Here is a 10,621-nt window from a genome sequence, read left to right as displayed (position 1 = left end):
TCCCTGTAAATATTATTTCCTTTCCTACCCCTGTCACAATATCTTAGAATGGCTAAGATGATGTGTTGTAACATCAGACTTGGATTTGATTTCAACTCTGCCTTTCCTTAGATGTGTAACTCTGGACAGATCAGTTACTCAGTCTCAGTTCCCTCATCTGTGAATTGAGCATACTAAGAGTATTCTATACAAAGGACTGTTGTGAAGAGTAAATAAAATAATTCAGCGTCTGCCACAAGCAGGCATTCAGTAAATGCTAGCTATTATTATCTTATTAATAATATTATTAATACTTGCTATTATCATTGCTCTTATCTAGCAATCTAGTTTTATTTGATAATGTCTTCAAACTGTGATATACAAAGACATCCTTTTTGAGCTCTCTGTGATTACTATAATACCAGGTACCATAGGACTGGTAGAATATCCCCTTTTACAGAGGAAACTGAGACAAAGGTTAAGTAGCTTGCCCACGTCACCCAGCTAATTCTTGGCACAGTAAGAATTTGAATCCAAGAATTATGGCCCAAACACTGTTGTAACATGCCAGCTACACCAGCATAGCTCATTATTTATCCACAAGGTGATGTTCAGCAATACATTATGGCTTGTTCGGCTAAGCCCTCTCATGAAAAGTACAAGCAACTCAAAAGGAGGCCCCTGGTGGTGAGTCAGTATTTTCAACAAAGGCATTTTTCCTCCAAGGGCAAGACTTTAAGTTAGTTTTTAAGGAGAGTAAATAAGTCATGGGGATGTAATTTACAAGGTGACTATAAATAATAATATTGCATTGCATATTTGAAAGTTACTAAGAGAGTAAAAGTAAAATAAAAAATAAGAAGATTAGGGCTTCCCTTGTGGCGCAGTGGGTGAGAGTCTGCCTGCCGATGCAGAGGACAAGGGTTCGTGCCCCGGTCCGGGAAGATCCCACATGCCGCGGAGCGGCTGGGCCTGTGAGCCATGGCTGCTGAGCCTGCGCGTCCGGAGCCTGTGTTCCACAATGGGAGAGGCCCGTGTACCGCAAAAAAAAAAAGAAAAAAAAAGAAGAAGATTAGATAGGTGGTTTGGTCAGTAGCACAAATTTAGGCACAAGAGAGGCAATTAAATGCTTGAAGAAAATATGAAGGAAAAACTTTTATGAATGTTAACCAAAAAATAAGCAACTTTCTGCAACTACCTACCCTACGTCTGGGTCTCATACGACAAATTTCACATCCCCTTATCTGCTCTATGAATTCAGTCATTCCCTTGGAGAGATGAAAACAAACTATAATAAATTTAAACTATGTATGTATTAATTCATGTGTTCATTATCTTTCATCCTTTCCCACTGTATTAAAGAAAATTCTGCCTTATTCTGGGTTTTTCACTACACCTCAATCCCTCCTCAACTTCAAAAGGCAGATTCAGCATGCTCCAGTTCTGCTTCTAGCCCGTTTTTGACATAGAATTGGCAAATGAGAAGAGAGAAAAATAGAGAAGTGAAGTGAGAGAAAGGCAAATACTTAACTCAAGAGCATAAAATATAGAGGCTAAAGGATAAGAGAAGAAAAACAAAGAGTTACTAAGGCTTAGTTTTGTTTTGTTTTATATTTTTATCAAGACGAGTTTCGTGGAGGATTGAGGTACCTGCAGAGTTTGAGAGTTGTGAAGACTGGGAGGAACAGGGACAGAGCAGGACTGTAGATGGACTAAGTATGAATTACATTCCTGTTGATGTTTGCCAAGAGATTCAAGTAAAGATCGAATCACTTTCAGGACTTCCCTGGGGGTCCAGTGGTCAAGATTCCACACTCCCAATGCAGGGGGCCAGGGTCAATCCCTGGTCAGGGAACTAGATCCCACATGCCACAACTAAGAGTTCGCATACTGCAGCTAAAAGATCCCATGTGCCGCAACTAAAAGAACCTGCATGCTGCAACTAAGACCGGTGCAGCCTAAATAAATAAATAAATAAATAAATAAATAAATAAATAAATAAAAATAAAATCTTAAAAAAAAAGATTGAGTAACTTTAATTACTTTTGGATATTGAACTTTATTCCGTGGAAGATGAATGCACGGAGAACTTCAGCCAGCTGGAATCCTCAGGTTTATTCTGGCTAGAACAACACTCAGAGATATCCACACATGCACCCACCTTGCTGGAATGCACAATTCTTTTTCTTTTTTAATTGTGGTAAAAGTCATATAATATGAAACATACTATTTTAACCATATTTAACTGTACAGTTCAGTGGCACTAAGTACAATCACATTGTTATGCAACTCTCACCATCAACCAACTCCTGAATTTTTCACCTTCCTAAACTGAAACTGCGTCCGCGTTAAACACTAACTCCCCCTTCCCCTCCCCAACACCCCCACCCCCGGCCCCTAGCATCTGCCAATGTACTTTCTGACTCTATAAATTTGACTATTCTAGATACCTCGTATAAGTGGAATCAAACAGTATTTATCTGCACCTCATGTATATTGGAATGCATTTTTAAAGTTAACTTTATATTTATATAAAGTTAACTCTATATTTATATATAACTTTATATGTCCTGCAAAGAGATTGTACCTTCTTTTTTGTTTCCCTCTGTGCTATACAGTAGGCCCTCACCAGCCATCTACTTCATACATAGTAGTGTACATAGTAGTCGATCCCAATCTCCCAACCCATCACACTGCCCTGCCTTGGTGTCCATACATTTGTTCTCTACATCTGTGTCTATATTTCTGCTTTGCAGATAGGTTCATCTGTACGATTTTTCTAAATTCCACATATATGTGCTAATATATAATATTCGTTTTTCTCTTTCTGACTTACTTCACTCTGTATGACAGTCTCTAGGCCCATCCACATCTCTGTAAATGGCACAATTTTGTTCCTCTTTATGGCTGAGTAATATTCCATTGTATACATGTACCACCTCTTCTTTATCCATTCCTCTGCTGATGGACATTTAGGTTGCTTCCATGTCCTGGCTATTGTAAATAGTGCTGCAGTGAACGTGAGGGTGCATGTAGCTTTTCAAATTATGTTTTTCTCCAGGTATATGCCCCCAAGTGGGATTGTTGGGTCATATGGTAGCTCTATTTTTAGTTTTTTAAGGAACCTCCATACTGTTCTCCAGAGTGGCTGTATCAATTTACATCCCCACCAACAGTGTAAGAGGGTTCCCTTTTCTCCACACCCTCTCCAGCATTTATTGTTTGTAGATTTTTTGATGACAGCCATTCTGACCAGTGTGAGGTGGTACCTCATTGTAGTTTTGATTTGCATTTCTCTAATAATTAGTGATGCTGAGCATCTTTTCATGTGCATCTTGGCCATCTGTATGTCTTCTTTGGAGAAAGTCTATTTAGGTGTTCCACCCATTTTTTGATTGGGTTGTTTGTTTTTTTTGATATTGAGCTGCACAAGCTGTTTGTATATTTTGGAGATTAATCCCTTGTCATTTGTAAATATTTTCTCCCATTCGGAGATCAATGTAACAGGACAGAAAGCCCAAAGATAAACCCATGCACCTATGGTCACCTAATCTATGACAAAGGAGGTAAGAATATACAATGGAGAAAAGACAGTCTCTTCAATAAGTGGTGCTGGGAAAACTGGACAGCTACATGTAAAAGAATGAAATTAGAACACTCCCTAACACCATACACAAAAATAAACTCAAAATAGGTTAAAGACCTAAATGTAAGGCCAGACACTGTAAAACTCTTAGACGAAAACATAGGCAGAACACTCTTTGATATAAATCGCAGCAAGATCTTTTTTGACCCACTTCCTAGAGTAATGAAAATAAAAACAAAAATAAACAAATGGGACCTAATTAAACTTAAAAGCTTTTGCACAGCAAAGAAAACCATAAACAAGATGGAATGCACAAGTCTTACCCATTTGCCATTCCCTGCCCCAAGGCAGAACTGGTCATATAAATCATTTTCAAAATACTGATAAACCAATATGAAGCAAATGATGCTCCCTGGCCATTTTAAAGTATATAATGTAAACACAAATCCCTTACACACATGCTGGTCTTTACAGTTTCCTTTTTCATCTCATTTGAACTCCACAACATTCCTGAAAGCAAGCAAGGGTCATTACTACTATTTTGCAAGATGAGGGAAAGGAGGGTCATAGAAGTTGCATGGCTTTCACAAGGTCACACAGTCTGTATGTGGCAGAACTGGATTTTAACTTCGATTTCTGACTACAAGTCTACTGGGTTCCATGGGACTTGTCAGCATACTTCTCCACTGTTCAAATGTGCTTCAAATACTATGTAATGGAGACCGCTGTGTATGTAGAGGCAAAAACACTTGGCTTAGAGTTTGAAGATATTGGTTCCAGTCCCTACATTCTATAACTTTGGATAAGTCATTTTTCTGCTCTGGACCTATGTTTATCAACTTCTTCATCCATTTGTATTTTAGAACTTCAATGTTCTACATTCGTGATGAACATAGCTATTATTACTGAAAGTTATAGCAGACAGACCCTAATGACAGGTATATGGATTCATCATCCGTTTAATCTTCATAACCTTGCAAGGTTTCAGAGAGGTTAAAATAACTTTCCCTAACTGGTAAGTAGCAAAATCAGGATCTAAACACAGTCTGACAGATTATTTTTCCCAGTACGATATAGCTTCAAAATCTCTTGTTGAATTATCAGAACATGTGAATGATTATGAAAGAGGCAGACCACTCTAAATTGGTAGATGGCAGGCTTATTAAGTAAGGGAACATACATTTGAGGTTTGTCTTGGATGCCACAAGATGAGTAGATCTCTGCATCTGCCTGCCAGAATCTTAAAAGTTTATATGGAAGCCTTGAAGAGGGTTCAGTCATGTATCTAGTCCAGATGGTCTCAACAACACATTACACTTTCAAGGCTGTGGCTTGAAAGCGGCTCCAGCTATGGGACTGGTGGGTGGAACAGACATTCCAAGGGCAGGGGAGAGGGTGAGGAGCCTCCATCTGCCTGGGTTTGACTCTTTGGTTAACCAGCAGTCATGTCCTCTCAATAACCTCCTCCCCAGGTTTGGATCTGGGTTTGCCTTCCTCTGAATCTATGTTCTTAAAAACTACATTGCAATGCCCAGATAAGTGGGACTTTTGTGTGGTTCTTATACCTGAGCCTCTGTTTTGACTCTAGATGTGCAGAAGAACTTCTTTAAGTGTGACTAGAAGCCTCTGCTCCATGACCTCAGTACCCTTTTCTCCATGCCTACTTCCTCTTGTTGGTTGAATCCCCTGTCCAGAATTGCTGGTGTATTACCATCTACCTTCCTTTCCACTGCACTAAACCAGGATCTACTAGCTTATACAATTTCTATTTATCAGTATACAGGAAGGTAAACTTTAGGAACTTGATAAGAAATCCTTCTCTTCTTCCCATTAAAGTCTTGGGAACTTTATGTGGGAGAGTAGACAACGTCAAAATACCTGTTCAGACAAGCTTTTGGCTTCATTCTGGATTGTGGCTATATTTTTGAAACCCACAGCCTAAGCAAGTGGGACAGGTTTGGGCACTTAATCTATGGCAGAAGGCCCCCTTCAAGCCAAATGTAGGACTCTCCAAATCCTTACACTGGGAGAGGAAGCCAAGCTTTCACTGGGGAAAACACCATCTCCATGTCAAATAAGAAGATCACCAGAATTCACCTCTGAACTTCATGGGCACCAACCCACGGTGCTCTCCTCGCCCACAGGCAAGTAGGAATTTCCTACTCAGCTCAGACATAACCCTAGCATTCTAGACCATGACAGAGTCACCAGGCTGATCCCACGCCCTCTGACAGAGGCAGAAACTAAGGGCCAGAGACTTACTCAGTGACAGACGACTCCTATAAACTGTGCTCCCAATCCCCACCCTTTTATGAAAACTTGATGCCTCCTCTTGGGAAACCCAATATCCACTGGGAGTTATCCTGACCAGCAACTCCTGTTGGCAAAATCCTCCTTCCTTCCTGACTTTTCTAAGACAGATCCACAAACTTTAATACTCACAAATGGCCTTAAAGAGCCAGTCTAACATCTTCTCCAAAGTATTGTGACAGAAAGAGAGAAAGAAAGAGAGAGAGAGAAGGAAAGAAAGAAAGAGAGAAAATGAGGGATGGAGGGAGGGAAGAAGAAAGGGAAAGAAAGGAAAGAAGGAAAAAAGAAAGGAAGGAGAAAGGGAGGAAAGAAATCTTTGTCAGCAAGTGCCAGAAATGCTGGATTATTCCAAGTTAAAGAGGTGTTTTACTTAGAACTTCTTGAAGCCTTTAATATGGTAAGAGTGTACCATGATCTCTTGATAGAGGAATAAGTTCGCCAACTTAATTTGTAACACATATCCTTTTTATTTTCTCCATTGAGAAGCACACATGTTTGATGTTCTATGAAGCATACTTCAGGATATACTAATGTAGTCCAGTATTCTTAAGATCCCATTTGCAATGTTCAGAAAGCTGAAATGGCTTAATGCCTTGCAGTGTGCATTTAAAAGAAGGAGGTATGACGATCCGTGAAATATTAGAAGAAAGAAAAATCATGATTTGTTTAACTATGAGATCACAGTCCTAAAAGTTGAAAAGGTACTTTTTAACTGCTGCAGCAAAACATTCTTAGGGGGAGTTGGTAGGAAACACAATGAACATCAGCTCTGAAGAGGAAGAGAATGAGGATGAAAACAAAGATAATGAAGATAATGTGGAGGATGGAGCTGGTCCACCCAAAGAATAAAAGGAAGAGAATAAGGAGAATGATGGCAAGATGAAGCAAACTCAGAACTGGGAAAGAATGCAGACGAAATAGATCTCTCATACTCAAAGAAAGAAGAATTTCAGAATGCATATTATGATGACTATGTTGACAGGGAGAGAGGAGAAGACAAAGAAGAAGGTCTTCAAGGGAAAGAGAAAAAAAATTTGAAGGATGAAAAAGAGAAAAAGACAGCTACATCATTTTAAAACCACATCCCTTAATGCAATAAAATGATCATTAGTTATTTCTATAGAAAGTAAGTAACATGTTACATTTCACAGGAAGAATGTATTCTACTATTTTCACATTGTCTTCATTCAAAATAAGCTTTATCCACAGTAATCAAAACAGTATGGTACTGGCACAAAAACAGAAATATAGATCAGCGGAATAGGACAGAAAGTCCAGGGATAAACCCACACACCTACGGTCACCTAATCTATGACAAAGGAGGCAAGAATATACAATGGAGAAAAGACAGCCTCTTCAATAAGTGGTGCTGGGGAAACTGGAGACCTACAGGTAAAATAATGAAATTAGAACATTCCCTAACACCATACACAAAAATAAACTCAAAATGGATTAAAGACCTAGAATGCAAGGCTAGACACTATAAAACTCTTAGAGGAAAACATAGGCAGAACACTCTCTGACATAAATTGCAGCAATCTCTTTTTTGACCCACCTCCTAGAGTAATGAAAATAGAAACAAAAATAAACAAATGGGACCTAATGAAACTTAAAACCTTTTGCAGATCAAAGGAAGCCATAAACAAAACGAAAAGACAATCCTCAGAATGGGAAAAAATATTTGCAAATGAAGCGACTGACAAAGGATTAATTTTTTAATCCTTTAATCCCAAAATATACTAACAGCTCATGCAGCTCAATATCAAAAAAAGAAACAACCCAATCAAAAAATAGGTGGAAGACCTAAGCAGACATTTCTCCAAAGATATATGGATGCACAACAAACACATGAAAAGATGCTCACATCACTAATTAGAGAGATGCAAATCAAAATTACAATGAGGTATCACCTCACACCAGTCAGAATGGCCATCATCAAAAAATCTGGAGAGGGCCTTGAGAGAAGGCAACCCTCCTATAGTGTTGGTGGGAATGTAAATTGCTTCAGCCATTATGGAGAACAGTATGAAGGCTCCTTAAAAAACTAAAAATAGAGCTAGCATGTAATCCAGTAATCCCACTCCTGGTCATATATCTGGAGAAAACCATAATTTGAAAAGACACATGCACCCCAATGTTCATGGCAGCACTATTTACAATAGCCAGGACATGCAAACAACCTAAATGTCCATCAACAGAGGAATGGATCAAGAAGATGTGGGACATATATACAGTGGAATATTACTCAGCTGTAAAAAAAAGAATGAAATAATGCCATTTGCAGCAACATGGATGGACCTAGAGATTGTCATACTGAGTGAAGTAAGTCAGACAGAGAAAGACAAATATCATATGATATTGCTTATATGTGGAATCTTAAAAAAGGGTACAAATGAACTTATCTACAGAACAGAAAGAGTTACAGATGTAGAAAATAAAATTATGGTTACAAGGGGGTAAGGAGGGGGGTAGGGATAAATTGGAAGATTGGGTTTGACATATATACACTACTGTATATATTGTAAAATAGATAGCTAATAAGGACCTACAGTATAGCACAGGGAACTCTACTCAATACTCTTGTAATGGCCTATATGGGAAAAGAATCTAAAAAAGAGTGGATATATGTATATGTATAACAGATTCACTTTGCTGTACAGCAGAAACTAACACAACATTTTAAAACAACTCTACTCCAATAAAAAATTTAAAAATAAAAAAAAATTGTAAATTTTAAAATAAGCTTTATTAATCTGTCCTTATAAGTAGAGAAAAATTTTCATTGATCTCATTGTCAAATTCCCTAGAAATATATTGTCTTAATTTTTCTCATTATCTTTTTCTTGTTAGTTATTATTAGCCATCAATTAAAACATGACTTATTTTACACAGGTTTAACATGGTACATTTTTTTCATAATGTTTTAAACTTATTTTTAAAATAACAGAAGTTGCTATACTATGAAAAGGGAACAGATTTTCCTTTTGAATGGAATGTTGATTATTTTCAAAACTGACCCAGAGATCTCTAGATTGAAAGCTCTTAGGTTTTTGTTTGCTTTTTTGTAAGAGTTTTTAATTTTATAAAAATTTGTTTGTGTTTAACTGTTTTGTTACATGAGTAAGTTTGGAGAGTAGAAGCAAAGAAACAAAGATTCTATTCAGCCACATAGTGCATAGATTTTAACACTCATATGACAGTACACAGTCACATATATATATATACACACACACACACACACACATATATTTACGCATATTATATACACACAGATAGATAGATAGATAGATGTATATACACACACGTATATAGAGTTAAATTCCTCATGAATCTCTTCTTAAAACTTTGAAATTATTACTCTTTGTGCAACCATGTTCTTTTAAGCTTTATTGGGTATAATTGACAATTCAAGCTCATGTATATGTAAGGTATACAACTTAATGACTTGATATACAGACACATTGTGAAATAATCACCACAATCAAGCTAAATAACATACCCATCACGTCACATAATTGTCATTGTTTTCGTGTTTGGTGAGAACACTTAAGACCTACCCTCTCAGCAAATGTCAAGTGTACAATACAGTATTGTTAACCACAGGCACAGTGTTGTACATTAGATCTCCAGAACTTACTCATCTTGCACAGCTGAAACTTTGTACACCTTGACCAATGTCTGCCCGTTTCTCCTTACCAACAACCCCTGGCAACCACCATTTTATTCTCTGCTATGTTCATTAACGATATTAGCCTGTAGTTTTGTTTCCTTTTAGTGTTTTTGTCTGGTTTTGGTATAAGGGTGATGATAGTCTCATAAAATTCGTTTGGAAGTATTCCCTCTTCTTCAATTTCTTGGAAGAATTTAAGAAGGATTGGTATTAATTCTCTTTGAATGTTTGGTAGAATTTACCCATGAAGCCATTTGATCCTGGGTTTCTTGGTGTTGGAAGGTTTTAGATTACTGATAAAATCACCGTATTTGTTATTGGTCTGTTCAGGCTTTCCATTTCTTCTTGGTTGAGTTTTGATACATTGTATGTTTCTAGGAATTTATCCATTTCTTCTAGATTATCCAGTTTGTTGGCTTATATTTGTTCATAATAGTCTCTTAAGATCCTTTTTATTTTTACTGAGGCATCCATTGTAACGTCTCTTCTTTCATTCTTGATTTTATTTGAGTCTTCTCTCTCTTTTTATTTTTCTTAGTCTAGCTAAGGATTTGTCCATTTTGTTTCTTTAAAAAAAGAAACTCTTAGTTTGCTGATTTTTTTTCTATTTTTTATTCTATATATAATTTATTACTGCTAGATGTTTTCCTTTTGCTAAATTTTGGTCTCAGTTTGTTCTTCCTTTTTTCTGGTTCCTTGAGGTTAAAGTTAGGTTGTTTATTTCAGATCTTTCTCTTTTTTTAATGTAGATGTCTTATCACTATAAACTCAGTACTGCTTATGCTGCATCTCACACAACTTCCAGAATAATGGGCCAAAATGACTGACCATGGCTCACACTCACTCCAGAAACATTGAGGGATCTCTGCTGTCAACTGAATAGAATTAATTCCTCAGAAAGGCATTTAAGCCTCTCGTGATCTGATCCCTTAACTTACATTCTCAAGCTTAATTTCAAATACTTCCCATCCCACAGCCTCACCGCAACTTAACCCTTTACCATCTCTGAACGTACCCCATAAGGTTCCACCTGGTACTTTGCTTGCTGGTTCCTCAGCCAGCAACACCCTTCACCT

The sequence above is a fragment of the Tursiops truncatus genome, chromosome 3, assembly GCF_011762595.2.
Source record: "Tursiops truncatus isolate mTurTru1 chromosome 3, mTurTru1.mat.Y, whole genome shotgun sequence".
Classification (NCBI taxonomy): domain Eukaryota; kingdom Metazoa; phylum Chordata; class Mammalia; order Artiodactyla; family Delphinidae; genus Tursiops; species Tursiops truncatus.
This window is presented reverse-complemented; position numbering follows the sequence as displayed.